This window comes from Schistocerca gregaria, chromosome 2, assembly GCF_023897955.1.
Source record: "Schistocerca gregaria isolate iqSchGreg1 chromosome 2, iqSchGreg1.2, whole genome shotgun sequence".
Taxonomy (NCBI): Eukaryota; Metazoa; Arthropoda; class Insecta; order Orthoptera; family Acrididae; genus Schistocerca; species Schistocerca gregaria.
Genome location: NC_064921.1, coordinates 701,063,410 through 701,086,584, shown reverse-complemented (window position 1 = coordinate 701,086,584; position 23,175 = coordinate 701,063,410). Strand labels below are relative to the sequence as shown.

The 23,175-nt window shown below is 44.9% G+C and overlaps 1 protein-coding gene and 1 non-coding gene across 5 annotated transcripts in view; one reads left to right on the top strand and one right to left on the bottom strand.

Annotated features, from left to right (window-relative positions):
* LOC126334793 (lachesin-like) overlaps positions 1-23,175 on the bottom strand; it is a 778,486-nt gene that overhangs the window by 525,394 nt on the left and 229,917 nt on the right. The window lies entirely within an intron of this gene.
* On the top strand, positions 5,563-5,646 carry Trnal-uaa (transfer RNA leucine (anticodon UAA)). Its single transcript has one exon. It is a non-coding gene; the product is annotated as a tRNA-Leu (tRNA).

Genomic DNA, 23,175 nt, shown 5'->3' with positions numbered 1-23,175 from the left:
TCTGGTGGCCAGGGGCGTACGTAAACTCACCCTGGTGCTCTTCGAACCACGCACCTAGACCTCGAGCTGCATGACACGTTGCGTTGTCCTGCTGGAAGATACCACTGTCTCGAGGAAAAAAGGAACTGCCTGTAGGAGGGTACATTCATCCTCAAGGATAGATGCATACTTGTGTTGGCACACTGTTCCTTTCAGAATGAAGAAATCGCCCAGGGATTGTCACAAAAACGTTCCCTAGATCGTAACGCTCCCTCCTCCGGCCTGAACCCGTCCGATGATTTGATGGAGAGTGTTTGCCATCCGTTCGATGGCGCGTAAAAAGACTGCCTATCTCCATTCGGTGAACGTCCAGTTGCGGCCTTTACGTTCAAATTCCAGGCTTCGTCGCCGATGAACAACATTCAGCACGGATGCACGAGTTAGGCGCCTTGTGCGGAGGCCCAGTAACTTTCGCTGAACGGTCGTTGGGGAGACATTGGTAGCTCCTTGGTTCATCTGGGCGGTAAGTGTGTTAACAGTTGCACCTCCGCCCGCCCATACGCGTCTCCGCACCCGTCTATCACCAATGTCATCTACGGCCCATATTACAACACCTGCCTCGGCACCTCTTTGGATAGCGCAATTTTGCCATGCACGGTATACTTTAAACCTGGCGGCATGACAACAGTTTACAAACTTAGCCGTTTCCAGAATACTTCCACTCTTGGTCCGAAAGCCCGTATCACGCCCATTTGGACGTCAGATAAATCGCTGCGTGTTACGACAAAGGCTGTACTGTTTTCTGCATCCTCCGGCGGCGGGCTTTATATATCCTCCACTGCTAGTGTTGTCACCTCCCGTCTGTGAGTGATTACTGCACGTTGATGTCGAACACAGGTGGTGGTCACATTAATGCGACTGGGCAGTGTATGTACTGTGTATATACTGTGAAAAATACTGGTCCTGCAACGCTCCCTTTGTGTAAGCTACGCCCACTGTTAGTGTTCGTCCTAAGTTATTTTCACATCTCAAGAGCTCTTTGCAATTATATACGGTAGGAAATGGAGTATTCGAAATTTGTTTGTTTCTTTTCATCGAGTAAATGTCTCTCCACTTTATTTTCCTCATTACAACAATACTTGTAGCAACTACAGTCACAAAATATGTTCTACGTTGAGGTCAAGTATCTTTTTGAGGAGCAACAGTAATTACTAATCTGTTATCAGCAATCCCATATTTAGGAACAGATTCAGAACCCAAGGAATTGCTAAATGGAGTATGGAAAAACAAAATACTTAAATGAAAACGAAGTACGTATGTATGGAGATGATATTTAGGATATTTGCAATACTTCTTCGAGTTGTTAACACAAAAGTCAGCGACTGTTCACTGAGCTCAAGATTCTTGCTAAAAAGGATTTAAGTCCGAATATTTTAGCTGAAGTGGTACCAAGGACACAAAGGACCTCTTTCGAGAGGTACGGTCCCGCGTTCGATTCCCGGCGGGGTCAGGGATTTTCACCTGCCTCGAGATGACTGGGTGTTTGTGTTGTCCTCTCATCATTTCATCATCATTCATGAAAGTGGCGAGTTCGGACTGTGCAAAGGTTGGGAAATTGTACGGGCGCAGTTGTGCACCCCATAAACCACACATCATCATCATCATCATCATCGAGAGGTACGACGTTATGTTTAGGCTATGTTCGGGAAAAGGTGAATCAGAGCACCCTGTAACTACGTGCGTGGAAAAGTCACTTTGCAACAGTTTTGTTCTCCTCCGGTACAGTGAACTGGGTGGTGGTAAGCGCAGACGGCCTGCTCCGTTCCGTTTCCAGTGATGCAGCCGCAGTGGGGTGGGGTGTCTGTCTCATTACGGAGATAGGCAGCGCGTTAATTGGGTCACTGGGCAATTCCGGCAACGAGCGCCCTGAACCCTGTGACACGGCGGCTGTCCACACAGGGGGCCTTCCCGGAAAGCCTGACAGGACAGGACAGACGCTTCCCCGCCACGCTACATTCCCTGCCGAAACAACAGCGTGCTCACTAATACCCCTCAGTAGGAGGCAGCCTCATTTTCAAAGTAAAAATGTCCGCTGTTCGTGATTAATCGGGCTACAGCGATGAGTAGTTTTGGCGATAGTACGGAATGAGAATTAATCGACACTGAAGCGCTGTGTGACGCGAGTCTGAGAACCGAAAAAGAGGAAGGAGCCATTCAATCCAAGATGGACATCTGCGGTTTTCAGAGTTCGCAAGAGTGACATATCCTGGTGAGGACGCCAACCGTTACTCTAAATTAACATATTACAAGTAATGCCCCCAGACATTTTTGTGTACTGCGGTATTTCGTGCCACCCCAGTGCGGGTGAGGCTAACACTTGCATGTGTGTACAATCAGAGAGACAATATGTTACTGCAAAAGGATGCTGTATACAGGCTGTACATAAAGTCTGGGAACACTTTCAATTATTTGTTGCACAAGAACCAAACATTGTACAGATATCATACATGTGTCATTTTGAAGAGAAACCCTGAAAGTTTTTTTTTTTTTTTTTTTTCATTTATACCGCCACAGCGTAGTTTGGTAATTCGCCGATAGTCAGCGCTAGTCGCAAACATGAGTTCCGGTGCCGTGCTACAGAAGGGGACAACTGTTTCATGAAATGGCCTCCCCGATCACTAGATCTCAGTCCGTGTGACTTTCTTTCTGTGGGAACACATTAAAGATCTGATGCATGTAGCGCCTCTACCACGTGATGTGGCAAAGCTCCGGGAGGGAATACGGGAAGCGACTGCCACAGTCGACGATACCATGCTGGGACGGGTATGGCAAAAAATTCAGTTACCGTGTTGACGCCTGCCGGGTCACTCATGGTTCGCATATCGAATGCTTGTATATATATTCGGAGTTTCTCTTCGAAATGCAGTATGTGTGACATCTGCACAATGTTTAGTTCCTGTGCAATAAATAATTGAAAGTGTTCCCGGACTTTATGTACAGCCTCTATTTTACACATCGAATGGGGAACGGCGCGCCAATTCATCACTGGATGGCAGGCGCGCTGTGGCAGCGCAGAGATGAACATACCTGCTCAGACGGGGACAAGCTAGCTTTACCCGATTCTTGCTGCAAAGTAACGACAAAATAACGTGTCTCCCATGAAGCTCGATGCCAGCACGAAACTCGATAGTAGTCGACAAATGAAGAACTTAGCAGACGCCAAACTGAATTTATTAGGGCTATGTTTGAACATGACTGACTGTACGAACAGTTACGTCACCGTTAGGGGAATCTCGGTCCCCGTTCGATCTTTCTATTAGCGCGCGTCCTAGTGACTGTCTTTGGCACTTTGTCCACGACCAGTCTTAATATTTTTAACGCATTATGAATTTTCAAAACAAAAATAACTCTCAAACAAGGACTAAAAATCATCTACACGCAAGTTATATATAACAACAGCAACCAATAAACAAATCGCAAACACGATTCTGTCCAGTTAACATCTGAGGTCATAAGTCCCCTACTTAACTACTTAAACCTAACTAACCATGGACGTCACACACATTTTGATACTCGCGAACGCACTCACCAGAACCAATAGGGTACTTCCCGATGGTGTAGGATCATGGAATCTGGCGAAAAGGAAGGTTTTACAGAAAAAAAACACAGAAAATTATTAATTTGTAACTATATCATACGAAAAATATTTCTTATGGCTCTTGTTAACCGTCTTCAAACTTGAAAGTAAAATATTCCCGAGAGTGTTGGTATCCTTGGGACCGATATCGTGGCAGAATCAACGTTGATAACAGGAAAACATCGTTGAGATCCTCGATTGCCGGAATTGCCTAACTGTCTTACAGGGTGTTCGGAAATTCCCATTAGAAACTTATAGGACTTTTAGGGGCGAGTAAGTAGATAATATTTGGAATCGGAACCCATGTCCGAAAACGTACCGTTTCCGTACTACAGCAGTTTGAAAATCTGTTTGCTATGTAGATATGCAACACGGAGTCCCGGCGGGGGATAGTTACGTCGGATCGGCAGATGTCATTTGACTTCCACCCTACTTCTCTGCCGTGCTTCGAGCATCATTCACGTGTCTGTAAGTGTTAAGAGTAACATGGTTGAGTATATGCTTGTAGAATACACCGACATTATACTTCTGAATAACGAAGCTCACGATAGTGAAACAGCTGCTCGTTAATTTTATCAATATCGTCCTCTACAACGTCCGATTCCATCGCACACCCTTTCAGTTTTACCGTTATTATCAGGCGGAAAGAATGTTTTACGTGGCGGTCCTCAGCAGGAGGCATTAGCGATTTCTTACTACACCATGCGATGCTGCAAGGAGGTTATACTGCAAAATTCAAAATGCACGCCAAGGAAAAGTGAACGTCACAGTCATTACATAGCAAGGGAAAACGTTCTTCGGAAGTAACTTGTTCATCCGTGGTGGTACTTCCAGAATATATCACTCTTTTCATACGTTTTTGACTAAACAACTACTCCAGTATTTCCGCAGTATAATTCAGAGAATTTGTGTAAACTCTAAATCATTCTATTGTAACAAAAGCAAGTTTAGAGCTCTTCCTTTCATACATTGCTTATTCATGTCAAAGCCAAATCAAGGAAACATTTCGAAAATATTAATGCAACAGCAAAACTTCGTTGGAAGTCACTAAAATTATATTATTAATCGCAACGCTTTTCGGACACTTATCTCCGTTTTCAGGCAACAATATTAAAGCATAGATCATCAATATAGCTCTCACTAAAGCAACGTTGTCATATGTTTTCAGATTATAGAATTTTCCGTTGGAGAAAAAGGCGAAATAACGCAACTGCGCTGCTATTGTTGAACTGCCGTATAAATACGTCTGTTACATAAATCGCTTTAGCGTCGACCCACTATCGCGGGGCACGTGAGCCTGAGAACAAACCAAATGATCAGGGAATAGGTACGATCAATTGGTAGCAGCAAACAAACGTAGGTGCCGGCTGAGGGAGCCGCGATAGTCATTCGTAACTCTACACCACGAGTTCCCGAATTTTTCCTCATGACGGAACACGTTTAAAATCCTGATACACTGACGAAACATCTTGTTTATTTTGAAGTTTAATAAAAATTTTAAAATTCGAGAAAACTTGTATTAAACAGTGATAAATTCACTCTTAAATCATAACCAATAATACAGAAATCATTATAATTTTTTTGAAAAAATAACTACTATCGTCCAAATGTCGTAAAGAACGCCGTGTTATTAACAGTAATTTCGCGGGATATTTATTCACTTCTCGCGAAACGTCAGTGTTTCCGCAGAACGTTTTTCGGAACCATAACCCACAGTAACGTGTCCGTACATGGTCGTGCGCAAGTGGTTTAGAGTTCCGAGAACCAGAAAAAGAACTCCACAAAGTAAAGTAACTGTGTATTTAACTATTAAATAAGACATAGGAAAAAGAAAGCAGTCATTAACCTCAATGTACCAATATAACAACTTCTGTTCCTATACAAACGGTCTCGGCGCCGAGCACTAACTTGTAAGTATACCGTAGCACGGCAGGCGGCTTGCGTGAGTCAGATTGGCCGAGCGGTCTAAGGCGCCAGATTTAAGCTCTGGTTCCCGAGAGGGAGCGTGGGTTCGAACCCCACATCTGACAAACATTTTAATTTCTCTACACTACCGCTACATGCAGCGTTTGCTCTAAGTTTACAGCAAAAATCTGCCCTTGCCGCATTCGACAATTAATTCCTATCAGATGCGACAGTCGAAAAAACACATCTATATCGCTCAATAGTAAACCACTGGCGGCAAGAAGTACGACTGCGTTTCGGATGAGTCTAACTGGTGACATCGAAAGGAAGAGTCTCGGAGGAGCGGAGGTCGTCGACCCGATGCCCGCTGCCGAACACAGACGAGACGAGACGGCGTCTGCCGTGGCAGACAAGACGCAGCTGTGCTCTCTCGTCACGGCGAGGCGCCTTCTAGCAGCGCACGCTTCAGCCCGAGTGCAGCACTGCGGTCACGTCCCCGAGTGAACCGAAATAAAACAACGCCTGACAAGTACGACGAAAGGAGGACGGCTTGTAATTTTGGCCTCATGGATAGCATTTCCTAAGCTATAAGATGTCCTTTTCCACTGAACAAAAGCATCGGAAAGAGTGTGACATTCAGCTTATAATATTATTTTGTCTAGCGTTTATGGCGTCTAGTATGGGAACAGCTTTCTTTTTTAAATTACTTAACTTTGTGTTGTATGCCCTTATCGCCGAAAATGAAGTTATGTGGGCAACTCGTGTGAGCCCTCGGTCTGCGAATCGTGTACACTTTGTCCTGCGTAGTATCATGTTTTAAAATGTTTTAACTGTTTGTGTGTAATATTCTATTAAGCAGAAACATCGAACCAGCACAGGATTTGACTAAACGAGCGTGGTAACCGCCTAAAAACTACTCAGACTGACCAGCGTACCAGCGTACCAGCGTACCAGCGTACCAGCGTACCAGCGCACGGTCGTTAACGCAGAATGCGGATTCCATCCGAAGCGCAAGTCCTTTTGTATTGCCACGAAGTAGGGGACAGAGTGTCACAGAGATCTTACGTGAGTTGGAGTGGCAATAATTAGAACAAAGGCATTTTTCGTTGCGGCGAAATCTTTTCACGAAATTTCAATCTGCAACGTTCTCCTCCAAATGTGAAAATATTTTGTTAGCACACACCTACAAGGGAGAAATGATCACTGTAATAAACTAAGAGAAATTAGAACTCGAACTGAAAGACTAAAGTGTTCGTTTCTCCAGGACGTTCTTAAGAGACGGGAACGATAGAAAAAAGTGTGAAAATGGTTCGATGAATCCTCTGCCGGGAACTTAGGTGTGAACTGCAGAGTAGCCATGTAGGTGTAGATATACGAGTATATGACCTACCTCCCTGTCTTGAGAGCTATCAAGCTATACTCGTTACGCTATACGAGTGGATCTGTTTTGTAACTAGGCGAAACAGCAGGACATACTAAAATTTTGGTTAAGCAGGAAATATTTTGCTGGAAGAGAGATAGTTTTCTTATGTTTTGATTAGTGCATCTGTTTCCAAGACTGGGCTAGTGGCGCAGTTGTTAAGGCACATAAGTGGAACTTTGGTGCAGTAGGGTCAAAATTATCTTCGAGAGGAACAAATGGTTCAAATGGCTCTGAGCACTATGGGACTTAACACCTGAGGTCATCAGTCCCCTAAAACTTAGAACTACTTAAACCTAACTAACCTAAGGACAGCACACAACACCCAGTCATGTCGAGAGGAACGTTGAAGTTAATCTTTCGAGACGCCAACTTCGTAAGTACCTCGTCTCCAGAAACCCAAAAATTGACGAGACGTTTGTTTTCCACAAAAATTGTTAGGACAAATCTCACACTCATATGTGAAACTATCCGATGCCGCTAAAAACACGAATCATCAGATATCATAAAAAAAGTCGTTCTGCTAATATCCCGATGCGAGCATTCGTAAATGACGCCACTTCGGCGACTTGTGTGCTGATTTTCACTGCTTGCTGTATTTGCCGGCCTGTCTTTTGACCTCAGGGGACACACTTTCCCACCACTGAATATCTGAGGTGGTCATATGGAGTCGAATCTGCGACCTCCATTTGAGTGACCAGCGATCATGAGGCGGTCAAATAACACCATAAATAACATGGAAATACACTACTTTGGTGTAAATAATTAATAGGTACCACGTAAACCACACGGTGTTCGCAATGCTGCTAATACAAGGAATCCACGTACAACTGAACAAATAGATGTGTTAACCAGAAGGAAAAGTAGATATTACTAACATTTAAGTCGAGTCAAAGGAATAGACACCAACACAGTGTGTCTGATGGGAGGATTTTTCGCAACTTCCTTTGTAATGAAGAAATGAAAACCTTATTCGTGTTTCTTTAGACTGTTCAGGCAGCGCTCGAAGTTGTCGGTGTTTAAATATCACTGACTGCACAAAGCAGATCAGCTTGAACTTTAAAAAAATATTGCAGAACACATTTAAAATAGTGTATGCAGTTATCATTCGCCTCTAACTTGTTTTATATTTCCGTGTTAAATGAAAACAACAGAGTATAATTTATGCAGACCCTATTACTGTCATACCTCGCGAATTCATAAAGGAGCTATGTCGTTTTTGACAATATAGCCATCAAAATCACCCAGTCACTTGTATGTCGTAGAAACTAGGAAGTGTACGGAGGCAGAGATACAGTCATTTTTTTTCCGTTGGTATACGTGGTTATGGAGTTGACCAGGCTCGAGTGGCTAGTATTTCTACAAACTGCCTGCGCAACGCACAGTGGCTTGCAGAATGTAGATGGATGACGAGTAATCCCTGCCCTATAGGCGGACTTAAGCTACGTAGAGATGAAGGCTTGGGAGCAGAAAGATCAACACAATTCCTCTTTTTATAGCACTTCCTATTGCTCTGTAGTATCGAAAACAAAATTTAAAATGGCAATTACAAGAAGAACAACAGCGCCACAAACGGAACAAAAACACATATAGTACACCTGCCACTGAAGATGCCTTCCAAATAATAAAACCGAAACCCGTATGGCGCGAAAACTGCGTTTCATTCAGTTGTAATAGCCGGTACAAAAGTCAAAAATTATTAACATGCCGTAATATTTCGCACACAGTTGTAAGAGACGTCCGACTTTCACTATAGTCTCAGTAGAAAGCAACGTTTGCGTGTAGTTACATGCAGTCTGCTGTCGTGCTAAGCGCTAAGACACATGTACATGCTTGCTATTTCTTTCGTTCGTGTCGCATTTAACCTAAGAAGAATAACATGAAAATGAGCCCTCAAATTAGTCAGGAACGGAATATTTTTTTTTCGACTACAGCGAGAAACATTTGAATGCCACCAAAGTGCAAAGGCATTCGAGGTGAGAAGGACAACGGTTGGCACGAACTGACAGCAACATGTGTAGCTGCTACTCTTCACAGGATGTGTCATGAACAGCGGCACTGTATCTGTACGCAAACGATGCGCTATGCACGTACGTGTAACGCTGCTCTTCATAACATTTCACGGCCGCTGCAATAGAGTTGAAAATACCCAGCACACCCCCGTCAGCGCGCAGGAAACCGCGCGGAAGAGTGGACGAAGTGCTTAGACAGAACTCGCGAATGCATGCGCTGCCTCTGAGATACAGCAAAAGCCGGCACAGAGGATCGCACTTTGCTGCCTACACTTCTCAAACAGCAACTGCCGCTGACGTAGCGCCAATATGGTACATCCGCGCAGATGAGCCGCAGTTTAAGAATATTGCTGTCTAATTATGCAGCGAATGCCACAGAAAAAAACTGTCCCTCCGATCATTTGCCTGTCGCGAGTTGGAGCAACAAGCAGAGTGTCAACTATGATCTTCCCACAAAAGTGAGCGCCGGCCGAGGTGACCGAGCGGTTCTAGGTGCTACAGGCTGGAACCGCGCGACAGCTACGGTCGCAGGTTCGAATCCTGCCTCGGGCATGGATGTGTTTGATGTCCTTAGGTTAGTTAGGTTTAAGTAGTTCTAAGTTCTAGGGGACTGATGACCTTAGCAGTTAAGTCCAATAGTGCTCAGAGCCATTTGAACCACAAAAGTGAGATTCTGGAACAGGGAGCTTCAAATCCTGACTTAGATTTTCAGTGATTTTTCTGTATCATTCGAGGCGATGCCTCTTTTGAAACTCGCCAAGAGCGAGGTTTTTCTCATTCTTCTTTGGCGTAAGCTGTGCTCCACTTCGAATGATGTTCGACAGACTACGAAGTAAGAAAACGGCTTAATGTCCAGTTGTCGACGTGGGTTTTAGAGACGGAGCGTTGGAACTGTGAGGAATGTGGGAGAAATACAGTCGAGTTCTTTGCAACGGAACCATCCCGGCAATCGCCTTAAGCGATTTAGTAAATCACTGCAAATCTAAATCTTTATAGTCGGTATACTGAACCACTGTCCTCCCGAAAACGGGTGCAGTGTATTACCGCCTCACTCAGTTCGAAATTAAAGTTTCATTTCTTAGTGCACCTCGTACAAGTAACATTGTTATCTGCTCAACAATGCATTCTGCCTGATTGCCTTCACCACAGTAGCGTCTAGTACATACGCGGCCATCACTGTAGACCAAGGTGAAGCGCGATTAGTCCTGAAACACTGCATTTTGCAATTCAGAAAACTGGGGGCGTTCACTTCCTCATTGCAGATTTCTACACTACTAGCCATTAAAATTGCTACACCACGAAGATGACGTTTTACAGATGCGAAATTTAACCGACACGAAGAAGATGCTGTGATATGCAAATGATTAGCTTTTCAGAGCATCCACACAAGGTTGGAGCCGGTGGCGACACCTACAGCGTGCTGACATGAGGAAAGTTTCCAACCGATTTCTCATGCACAAACAGCTGTTGACCGGCGTTGACTGATGAAACGTTGTGTGATGCCTCGTCTAAGGAGAAGAAATGCGTACCATCACGTTTCCGACTTTCATAAAGGTCGGATTGTAGCCTATCGCGATTGCGGTTTATCGTATCGCGACATTGCTGCTCGCGTTGGTCGAGATCCAATGACTGTTAGCAGAATATCGAATCGGTGGGTTCAGGAGGGTAATGCGGAACGCCGTGCTGGATCCCAACGGCCTCGTATCACTAGCAGTCGAGATGACAGGCATCTTATCCGCATGGCTGTAACGGATCGGGCAGCCACGTCTCGATCCCTAAGTCAACAGATGGGGACGTTTGCACGAACAGTTGAACGACGTTTGCAGCAGCACGGACTATCAGCTCGGAGACCATGGCTACGGTTACCCTTGACGCTGCATCACAGACGGGAGCGCCTGCGATGGTGTACTCAAGGACGAACCTGGGCGCACGAAGGGCAAAACGTCATTTTTTCGGATGAATCTAGGTTCTGTTTAAAGCATCATGATGGTCGCATCCGTGTTTGGCGACATCGCGGTGAACGCAAATTGGAAGTGTGTATTCGTCATCGCCATACCGGAGTATCACCCGGCGTGATGGTATGGGATGCCATTGGTTACACGTCTCGGTCACCTCTTGTTCGCATTGACGGCACTTTGAACAGTGGACGTTACATTTCAGATGTGTTACGACCCGTGGCTCTACCCTTCATTCAATCCCTGTGAAACCCTGCATTTCAGGACGACCGCATGTTGCAGGTCCTGTATGGGCCTTTCTGAATACAGAAAATGTCGACTGCTGCCCTGGCCAGCACATTCTCCAGATCTCTCACCAATTGGAAACGGCTGGTCAATGGTGGCCGAGCAACTGGCTCGTCACAATACGCCAGTCACTACTCTTGATGAACTGTGGTATCGTGTTGAAGCTGCATGGGCAGCTGTACCTGTACACGCCATCCGAGTTCTGTTTGACTCAGTGCCCAGATGTACCAAGGCCAGAGGTGGTTGTTCTGGGTACTGATTTCTCAGGATCTATGCATCCAAATTGCGTGAAATTGTAATCACATGTCAGTTCTAGTATAATATATTTGTTCAATGAATACCCGTTTATCATCTGCATTTCTTCTTGGTGTAGCAATTTTAATGGTCAGTAGTGTATCTGGTTGGTTTGATGAATGACAGATGGCTCTAAATGTAGAAATGATTAAGTTAAGCCGGATGAGTGGAAAAAGAAACCCTTAACGTTCGGATACAGCATTAGTTGTGTCCTGGTTGACAAAGTTTTGTCGTTTAAATATCTGGGCGTAACGTTGCAAAGCAATATGAAATGGAACCAGCTAGTGAGGACTGTGGTAACGAAATCAAATAGTAGATTTCGGTTTACTGGGAGAATTTTAGTAGAGTGTGGGTTATCTGTAAAGGAAATCGTATGTAGGAAGCGAGTGCGGCCTGTTCTTGAGAACTGCTCGAGTGTTTGGGATCCGTACCAGATCGGATTATAGGAAGACATCGAAGCAACTCAAACAATGGCTGTTAGATTTGTTACCGGTAGGTTCGAACAACACGCAATGCTTCGAAATCTCAAATAGGAATCCCTGGAGGGAAGGCGACATTATGTTCGAGGAGCAATACCAAGAAAATTTAGGGAATCAGTATTTGAAGCTGACTGCAAAAATCGTGCAGCCGCTAACATGCACTTCGCGTACGGGCCACGAAGATAAGATACGAGAAATGAGGCTCATACGGAGGCATACAGACAGTCGTTTTTCCATCGATCTGTTTGTGAATGGAACGGGGAAGGAAACGACTAGTACTGGTACAGGGTACCCTCCGCCACGCACCGTACGGTGGTTTGTCGAGTTCGCAAGTAGATCTAGAGTGTACTTGCCAATGCCTGTTAGCTGTTACTTGTAACTAAACACAGAGTAACAGCTAAGGTGACAACAGCAGGACCATATTAACGTCGGTGGAATTCAGAGGGATACATGTTCTGAATTCGTAAAATGTGCTTTAAAACTGCGACACACCACAACTAAAAATACCAGTTACCGAAAAGTAACATTAAAACAAGTGTCTGTTATCGGGAAGTCACAGTTTGGACGCCTCTACTGGTAGTGAGGGTGGTCAAGCCGCGCACCGCCGGCGGAAGCGGCGCGGCGGCTGCGGAGCCGCTCCACCCAGGGAAACCTGTGCAGCGCAGCGCAGGGTCAGGAATGCAGCGCGGGCTGGCGGTGCGGTGCCAGCCTGGCCAGCGAACCGGTACTCTCCGGGTACGGCCGCGAAACACCTGCTGGCGCGCCGGCCGCGCCAACTGCGTGGGAGCCTTCTCGCGGCTCACACCACGTGCGAAGATGTTGCTGGTAATTCTCCGTGTGGGCTCGAAACTCTCTAATTTTATCCTCACGGTCTTCTCGCGATGTATACGTAGGCGAAGCAGGCGGAAGGGAATTCAAACGTTTAAAAAATCAGACTGAAAGGAAGTGCAAAACGCCTACGCACGAATAACTAGAGGACAAACATACGGATTTAGAAGCATATTTCAGTAGGGAAAAGATCTATGCCGACTACAGGAAAAATTAAAGAGGCCTTTTGGGAAATGGACTGAAGCTGTATGAATATCAAGAGCTCAGTCCTAAGCAAAGAGGGGAAACCTAGAAGGCGGGAGGAGTATATAGAGAATTTATACGAGGGAGATAAATTTGAAGGCAATTTTATAGAAAGGAAAGCGGTCGTAGATGAAGATGAAATGGAAGATGAGATACTGCGAGAAGAGTTTGACAGAGCTCTGAAAGATCTAAGTCGAAACAAGCCTACGGAGTATACGTCATTTCGTCAGAACTACTGATAGCCTTGGGAGAGCCAGCCACGAGAAAACTCTTCCATCTCGTGTGTTAGATGTATGAGACAGGCGAAATATCCTCAGGCTTAAAAGAAGAGTGTAATAATTCCACTTCCAAAGAAAGCAGTTGCTGAAAGATGTGCTATTAGCAAACGATAAGTTTCATAAGTCATGGTTGGAAAATGCTACCACGGATTCTTCAAAGAAGAATGGAAACACTGGTAGAAGCCGATCTCGGGGAAGATTAGTTTGGATTCCAGAGAAATGTAGGAACACAAGAGGCAATACTGAACTTACGACTGCTCTTACGTAACACGTTAAGTAAGGCAAACCTACATCTATAGCATTTGTAGACTTAGAGGAACCTTTTGACAATCTTGACTCGAATACTCCCTTTGGAATTATGAAAGGTAACATACAGGGAGCGAAGGGCTTTTTACAACTTGTACAGAAACCAGACGGCAGTTATAAGAGTACAGTGGATTGAAAGGGAAGCAGTGGTTGAAAAGGGAGTGAGACATGTTTATAGCCTGATCAGATGTTATTCAATCTGTACACTGAACAACCAGTAAGGAAAACCAAAGAAAAACTAAAGTTCACGTAGAAGAAATAAACAATTTGAGGTTTGCTGAGGACATTGCAATTCTGTCAGATACAACAAAGGACTTGGGTGAACAGTTGAACGGAATGGACAGTGTCTTGAAAGAAGAATGTATGGCAGTGAAACATGGATGATAAACAGTTTAGACAAAAAGAAAGCAGAAGCTTTCCAAATGTAGTGCTACTCAAAAACATTGAAGATAAGATGGGTAAAACACGTAATTAATGCCCGCATCTCGTGGTCGTGCGGTAGCGTTCTCGCTTACCACGCCCGGGTTCCCGGGTTCGATTCCCGACGGGGGTCAGGGATTTTCTCTGCCTCGTGATGGCTGGGTGTTGTGTGATGTCCTCAGGTTAGTTAGGTTTGATTAGTTCTAAGTTCTAGGGGACTGATGACCATAGACGTTAAGTCCATAGTGCTCAGAGCCATTTGATTTTCGTAATTAATGAGGAGGTACTGAATAAAACTGGGAAGACAAGAAACTTGTGGCACAACTTGACCAAAAGAAAAAATCGGTTGATAGGACACATTCTGAGACATCAAGGGATCACCAATTTAGTCTCGGAGGGAAGTGTTCAAAACTTGGTTCAAATGGCTCTGAGCACTATGGAACTTAACATCTTAGGTCAACAGCCCCCTAGAACGTAGAACTACTTAAACCTAACTAAGCTAAGGACACCACACACATCCATGCCCGAGGCAGGATTCGAACCTGCGACCGTAGCGGTCACGCAGTTCCAGACTGAAGCGCCTAGAACCGCTCGGCCACCAGCGGCCGGCTTCAAATACTTCAAATGCCTCTGAGCACTAGGAGACTTAACATCTCCTGTAGACTTAGAACTACTTAAAGCTAACTAACCTCAGGACATCACACACATCCATGCCCGAGGCAGGATTCGAACCTGCGACCGTAGCAGCAGCGCAGTTCCGGACTGAAGCGCCTAGAACCGGTCGGCCACAACGGCCGGCGAGGGAAGTGTGGGGGGTAAAAATCGTAGACGGAGACCAAAAGAGATGAATGTAGTAAGCAGATTCAGAAGGACGTAAGTTGCAGTAGTTGTTCGCAGGTGAAGAGGCTCGCAGAGGATAGAGTAGCATGGAGAGCTGGATAAAACCAGTCTTCGGACTGAAGAGCACAACTACAACGTAGGAGGATGCAGTGTATTGGTTGACTCTTCTAGGAACTTACGCTCTCGGAACTTTAACAGTAAAATACACCATGATCCAGAGCGCCTGTCCTGCAACGTCTGCCACTGGAGATGGCTGAGCATCTACGTGACGCTCTTGCTCTCAGTAAATGAGACTGTAAAGAAACGTGCTGCTCTTCTTTGGATATTGTCTATAACGTGCTCCTCTTCTTTGGATATTCTCTATTTCCTTTATCAATCCTATCTGGTACGAATCTCGGACTGACGAGTAATATTCCAATACTGTTCGAACCTATATTTTGCAAGCGTTTTCCTTTCTTAATGGACTACCATTTCGTGAGCATTTTTCCTAATGAATCTGAGTGTGGCATCTACCTTACAAGCGATTAATTATATGTGGTCTTTCCCTCTCAAATCTCTCCGCACCCATACTCCTAGATATTTTGTGGAAGCAACTATTTCCAGCAATTGTTCTGCAGTGAAATAACAACATAGTAAATTACCTTTCTATCTATGTGTTCGCTGTATATTACATTTGTTTATGTCGATGGTGAACTGCCGCTCACTGTACAAGGAAAATTAGAAATTTGTGGTAAGGTCTTAGGGGTCCAAACTACTGAGGTCATCGGTCCCTAAGCTTACGCAATACTTAATCTAACTTAAAATAACTTACGCTATGGACAACCGGTGACAAGGCGCCTCGGTAAGCACGGATATCCCGCGCGGCATGCACAAGGCCCTGTAGGTCTTCCTACACTTCCCTTCGATTTTCCAACGTTGGAAACTTCTCTGCAAACAGCAGCGCCATCCGCGAAAACCTCATGGAACTTCTGCTAGGTGATTTATATATACTATATGCTGAAGAGTAACGTCCTCCATTGGGGCATGCCCGAACGTACACTCATGCTCATAAATTAAGGATAATTGCAGAATGTGGTGCCACACACCGTGGCACTACACAAAACTGGCGCTAATAGCTTAGGCACATAGGAAACATACACGACACAGATCTGTAAGTCCACGGTATTGGTGAAAGTTAAGAAAACCGTCACGAAACTCATGTGCTACAAAACGCCACTGTTTCCTGCGCATGTACCCCGACGTCAGTATGGGATATGATCATCATCCATCAGGAGGAAGGTGGGACGCACAGCACTGCACTCCTGAAAAGGCGGACATACTGGTGCAAAATGACGTCCCGATACACCTGACCTGTTGCAGTTCCTATGTCAAAGACATGCAGCGGTGTACGTTTACCAATCATGGTCCCACCCCACACCATCTAACCATGACCTCTATACAGGTCTCTTTGAAGGACATTAAGGGGTTGGTACCTGGTTCCTGACTCACACCAGATGAAAATCCAGCGAGAATCACTGCTCAGACTATACCTGGACTCGTCCGTGAACATAACCTGGGACCGCTGTTCCAATGACCATGTACTGTGTTCTTGACACCAGGCTTTACGGGCTCACCTGTGACCAGGGGTCAGTGGAATGCACCTTGCAGGTCTCCGGGGGAATAAACCATGTCTGCTCAGTCGTCTGTAGACTGTGTGTCTGGAGATAACTGTTCCAGTGGCTGCGGTAAAGTCCCGAGCAAGGCTACCTGCAGTACTCCGTGGCTGTCTGCGGGCGCTGATGGTGAAATGTCGGTCTTCTTGCGGTGTTTTACACTGAGAACGTCGCGTACTGTAGCGCCAGGACAAGTTTCCTGTCTGCTGGAATCATTGCCATAATCTTGAGATCACTTTTTGTGGCACACGGAGGGCCCGTGCTACGACCTGCTGTGTTTCACCAGCGTCCAGTCTCCCTAGTATTCTACCCCTCAAACCGTCATAAATATGTGTTCTTTGAGCCATTTTCAACACATAGTCACTATAAGCACGTCTAAAACGTATGCACACTTACTCGCTGCACCGTACTCTGACATGCACCAACACACCTCTGCGTATGTGGACTGCTGCCAGCGCCCCCGTGCGACGACCGCAGGTCAAATGCACCGCATGGTCATATCCCGAGGTGATTTAAAGCCGCAAACCGCCCACCAGAGCGTTGTTTCACAATGTATCAGCATTATCCTTAATTTATGAACGTGACTGTAGATTGTCTATAGCAGGGTGCGAACTTTACGGCCGCCAGCTCGCCACTGGCAAAACTGTACAAACTCGTGCACAATTCACGTTCTGTAGTAGTGTGTATACGCGATGTCAAGTGGTAGCACCACCAACAAAGTCTTAGTTCCTGAAACAAGAGAGCAGCGCCGCCCGTTAAAAAAAACATTAACGTATGATGCGGTAGCGCTTTGTTCATACGGCGGCGATCTTCGGTATTTTATGGTTACCTTTATTGTATCATAACTATGGATATATTGTCCTCGGAGTCTTTCGCGGCTCCATGACTGAATAAAAGCTTCTCTGTCTCACGCGGCTTGAAAACTGAGAAGTTTTTATTCTTACACATGTATTATTTCTAATTTTGTGACATACTGGTTATGACCATGGAAAAGATGCAAACAAACAATCGTTTTTTAAGCGTAAGACATCCAATGAAACGAGTGCAGCTAGCGAAAAATATGTGAAAGACGATGTGAATGTCTCCGTGTGCAGGAAGAACAAATTGCGATTTGTGGGACAGAATCAGGCAGCAGTGATAGTATCTAGCTTGTATCACCTTACTGCTCCGCTAAAAGCAAAGGTGACAGCGTCATACCGCCATGCCCAACTAAAAGGAAATTTAAAGACTGGTTAAACCACTTTGCGTGGCTACTGTACGATGATACAACAAAGCTTGCATCTTGCAAATTTTGTGAAGAGGAGCAAGCTAGTAACGCAGCAGAAAAACAGCGCTACGCAAATTGAGACGCTTGATCGCTAGAATATGGTACCCGTATGTTGAAATGCTTGTGTTAAATCTTAGTAGTCTATTAAACAATTTGATATGGTTTCATGTACAAACATACTGTTCGAACAGTTTGCCTGTCAAACGAACTCCATAAAGAGAGACAGAGAGTAGCGTATTTTCTCATATTCAGATAAAGGAATTGTACCGACCGAAGTTGTCACACTAGCTTGTGGCTTCAGAATTGAAATTTCGCACCCTGCTGCATAGGTACAAATTGCTGTTAACACTGTTGTCATACAGGGAGCGAAAAGCTATTTACAATTTGTACAGAAACCAGATGGCAGTCATAATAGTCGGGGGGCATGAAAGGGAAGCAGTGGTTAGGAAAGGAGTGAGACAGGGTTGTAGCCTCTCCCCGATGTTATTCAATCTGTATATTGAGCAAGCAGTAAAGGAAACAAAAGAAAAATTCGGAGTAGGTATTAAAATTCATGGAGAAGAAGTAAAAAATTTGAGGTTCGCCGATGACATTGTAATTCTGTCAGAGACAGCAAAGGACCTGGAAGAGCAGTTGAACGGAATGGACAGCGTCTTGAAAGGAGGATATAAGATGAACATCAACAAAAGCAAAACGAGGATAATGGAATGTAGTCAAATTAAATCGGGTGATGCTCAGAGAATTAGATTAGGAAATGAGACACTTAAAGCAGTAAAGGAGTTTTGCTATTTAGGAAGTAAAATAACTGATGATGGTCGAAGTAGAGAGGATATAAAATGTAGACTGGCAATGGCAAGAAAAGCGTTTCTGAAGAAGAGAAATTTGTTAACATCGAGTATACATTTAAATGTCAGGAAGTCGTTTCTGAAAGTATTTGTATGGAGTGTAGCCATGTATGGAAGTGAAAAATAAACGATAACTAGTTTGGACAAGAAGAGAATAGAAGCTTTCGAAATGTGGTGCTACAGAAGAATACTGAAGATAAGGTGGATAGATCACGTAACTAATGAGGAGGTATTGAATAGGATTGGGGAGAAGAGAAGTTTGTGGCACAACTTGACTAGAAGAAGAGATCGGTTGGTAGGACATGTTTTGAGGCATCAAGGGATCACAAATTTAGCATTGGAGGGCAGTAGGTACTGGGAGATGAAGAAGCTTGCACTGGATAGAGTAGCATGGAGAGCTGCATCAAACCAGTCTCAGAACTGAAGACAACAACAACAACTGTTATCTTGTGTGCTGCTTGTAACCGCCTCTGGCTTTCGTCGGACCTCAGTGGAAATGGCCGGCGCCTGGTGGTTGCGCCACGAGGAAACAGTGAAAGTGCAGCAGGGGGGAGCCGGCCGTGACCCGGTGCCTGGCGGTACGTGGGCGCGAGCAGAACAATGCCGTCCAGACAGCGCGCTGTCGCAAAGCCGGCCAGCCGCAGTAAGCGCGCATACCAGGCGGGGATCAGCCGGGAGTCAAGCTTCAGGACAGCAGCTAGGCACTGGGCGCTGCTTGTAAACCGCCCAGCAAAAGGCAGAACGAACCCAATTCCCAGTTACAAAAGAGAGCGCGAACATTTCCAGATGAGGGGAAAATATATTTATTTCAATTATTTGCCACCAAATGGGACAATAGAAAAGATGAGAGGCTTATCTGCATTTCCAGGGTCAAGCAGAAATGTTGAAAAATTTCACCTGGCAGACACTGTGTGACAAACATTGAGACATGTCCGTTTAGGGTGAGCAAGGGACACAAGTTTTGGGCGACTTGACATACTTCAGTATATAGGTCTTAAGTGTCTGTTTGGGGGAATGAAATCCACTCCGACTAACGCTCTCATAGTCGAGACACACGAACCGCTCTTACACCTAGGTCACAAATACTTTAGTGATATTCCTTTACGAGGGTCACTCCAAAAGAAATGCATACTATTTTTTTAAATACGTCTCTTATTCTACATCTTTGAAAGTTTTACAGTGTGTAGATACACCCTTTAGGAACAATATTTTCATTTCTCCACATAATTTCCATCCCTCTCAACTGCCTTACGCCATCTTGGAACCAGCGCCGGTATACCCACATGGTAAAATTCTGGACCAAACAGTTGGAGCCACTGTTTGTCAGCGTGCACAAGGGAGTCAAACCTTGTTCCACGAAGAGAGCCTTTCAGTTTCCCAAAGAGATGCTAGTCACATGGAACCAGGTCAGTACTGTAAGGCGGATGTTTCAGTGTTGCCCATCGGAGTTTTGTAATCGCTTCCATGGTTTTTTGACTGACGTGTGGCCGTGCATTGTCGTGCAACAGCAAAACATTCAGCTTTTGCCGATGTGGTCGAACAAGACTCAGTCGAGCTTGAAGTTTCTTCAGTGTCGTCACATATGCATCAGAATTTATGGTGGTTCCACTTGGCATGATGTCCACAAGCAAGAGTCCTTCGGAACCGAAAAACACTGTAGCCATAACTTTTCTAGCAGAAGGTGTGGTTTTACAAATTTTTTTGTGGTGAATTTGCATAATGCCACTCCATTGGTTGCCTCCTCGTCTCTGGTGAAAAGTGATGGAGGTATGTTTCATCACCTGTCACAATTCTTCCAAGAAATTCTCGTACTGTTCCAAAAGTTCGCTGCATACCATTTTTCTTCTTTCTTTGTGAGCCACTGTCAACATCCTGGGAACCCACCTGGCACAAACCTTTTTTAACGCCAACACTTTCAGTATTCTGCAAACACTTCCTTCCGCTGTCCCAACGTAGCGTGACAATTCGTTCACTGTGATGCGTCTGTCAGCAGTCACCAATTCGTTAAGTCTCTGCACATTTTCTGGAGTGTGCAGTACGAGGCCTGCCGCTGCGAGGACAATCCTCAATATTGCCTTGCCCGCTTCCATCACGTAACCTGCTTGCCCACCGACTAACTGTACTGTGATCGACAGCAGCATCTCCATACACCTTTTTCAACCTCTTGTGGATGTTTCCCACTGTCACAGCACAGGAATTCTATGACAGCACGTTGCTTCTGACGAACGTCAAGTGTAGCAGCCATCTCGAAGACACGATGTGACGACGCCACTCACGGGAAAAGGTTGAACTAAGTTTGAAAACAAGCGGGAAGGATGTATCTACACACTGTAAAACTTTCACACATGCAGAATGAAAACTGTATTTTCACATAAATAGTGTGCATTTCTTTCTGAGTGACCCTCGTATTAAAATGGTCGCAGTTCGTACAAAATCAGATTATAGATCGGTGGTTCCCATCCTTTCTTAGACCATTATCCCTGAGTGCAATTACACATTAGCTAGTACACCCGCCCCCCCCCCCCTCCACACCCTTGCCGTCTGTTGCCCCTTCCCCCTCCCTCGCATTATCACCAACCTTAGAACATAACTAAATTGTAGAATGAAAGATTTTTCTGGGAACAATTTTATTTTTAAAACGATGAAAATAGGATATTATTTAGTCTGGGTGTGTATTAGAATTAATGAAGAAGGAATTCGCGGTGCATTGCAAGTGCTACCCACAAGTCCTTCTCAGATAAGAAAGCTAACTACCCACAGCGAGGGTAGACATCTGTTGCAAAACATACTTCCTCTACATTATTCCTCTCTATGGTGGCATTTGCTTGACTTGCACACTTCAACCCTAAAATCAACCAAGTTAAAAAGTGTGCACTATACTTACTGTACGTAAGTCCTTCACTGCTGCACTCCTTACTTCTGAGCTGGCACAAATTGGGAAGACTTCAGGGTGTTAATGCTTTGTGTCTTACCACAGCCGTTAATAGTAATAGTAGTAATAATAATAATAATAATAATAATAATAATAATAATAATAATATACTGTGTACAGCGCTATGGTAGTCCTTATGTACTTACTGCTGTCTCGTGCTCTCAGTTAATTCATTTATCTGTCTCGAAGCGAGTAATGAAGCAATTTCTGGACTACTGCAGTTACTGTCTACAGCTTGGAGGAAACATTTTCTTGAGATATTTAACGTATGTTACGTCTATCTATGCCTCACTTTTGTCTTACGCGATGTACTGGACAATGCACAACATGTGTGTGCAATGTGTGGACTACGTGAGTAGCCTGTAACCTCCACCGCATTAATGCTACTAATTGAGAAAAAGTATTATTGATAACTTGTATAATTCCTATTAGAGTCTTACAGAACTGTTATAATACTAATAATCTTTTGAAAATAATTTAGTTTCGTGACAAACGGGATTGAATCGTTTAGTTTTCACCCCCCCCCCCCCCGGCAAATTTTACTTTACCCCTAAGGGGGTAATTAGCCGCAGGCTGGGAACCACTGCTGTAGACGATCATACCTTGACGGGCCTGTCCTACATTTCTGAGTACTGGCTTACCAAACATCTTCTTCCGCTTGTACAACACACGGAACTGCGCCATTTATCAAAAGGAGTTTATCTGCACAAAACTACCTCACTATTATTCAGTTTACGAAATCAGTACATAAAAAACACCAGTTCTATTAGACGCAGATTTTGGCTATGGTTGCTGAAATGATTGCGGTTTGAACGATTCTTTCCCCGGCTACAGAAACGCAACGCTCATTTACACCGACGCTTCGAAGAACTAATATGGATGTGGTTTCACTTAGCGCGTTAGCAACTATCACACGGGTAAAAAAACTCATGCTGCATAGGCGAATGACCATTATGACAGCTGTATCTAAAGCTAAACAACGTGCGCTTATACACTCCTGGAAATTGAAATAAGAACACCGTGAATTCATTGTCCCAGGAAGGGGAAACTTTATTGACACATTCCTGGGGTCAGATACATCACATGATCACACTGACAGAACCGCAGGCACATAGACACAGGCAACAGAGCATGCACAATGTCGGCACTAGTACAGTGTATATCCACCTTTCGCAGCAATGCAGGCTGCTGTTCTCCCATGGAGACGATCGTAGAGATGCTGGATGTAGTCCTGTGGAACGGCTTGCCATGCCATTTCCACCCGGCGCCTCAGTTGGACCAGCGTTCGTGCTGGACGTGCAGACCGCGTGAGACGACGCTTCATCCAGTCCCAAACATGCTCAATGGGGGACAGATCCGGAGATCTTGCAGGCCAGGGTAGTTGACTTACACCTTCTAGAGCACGTTGGGTGGCACGGGATACATGCGGACGTGCATTGTCCTATTGGAACAGCAAGTTCCCTTGCCGGTCTAGGAATGGTAGAACGATGGGTTCGATGACGGTTTGGATATACCGTGCACTATTCAGTGTCCCCTCGACGATCACCAGAGGTGTACGGCCAGTGTAGGAGATCGCTCCCCACACCATGATGCCGGGT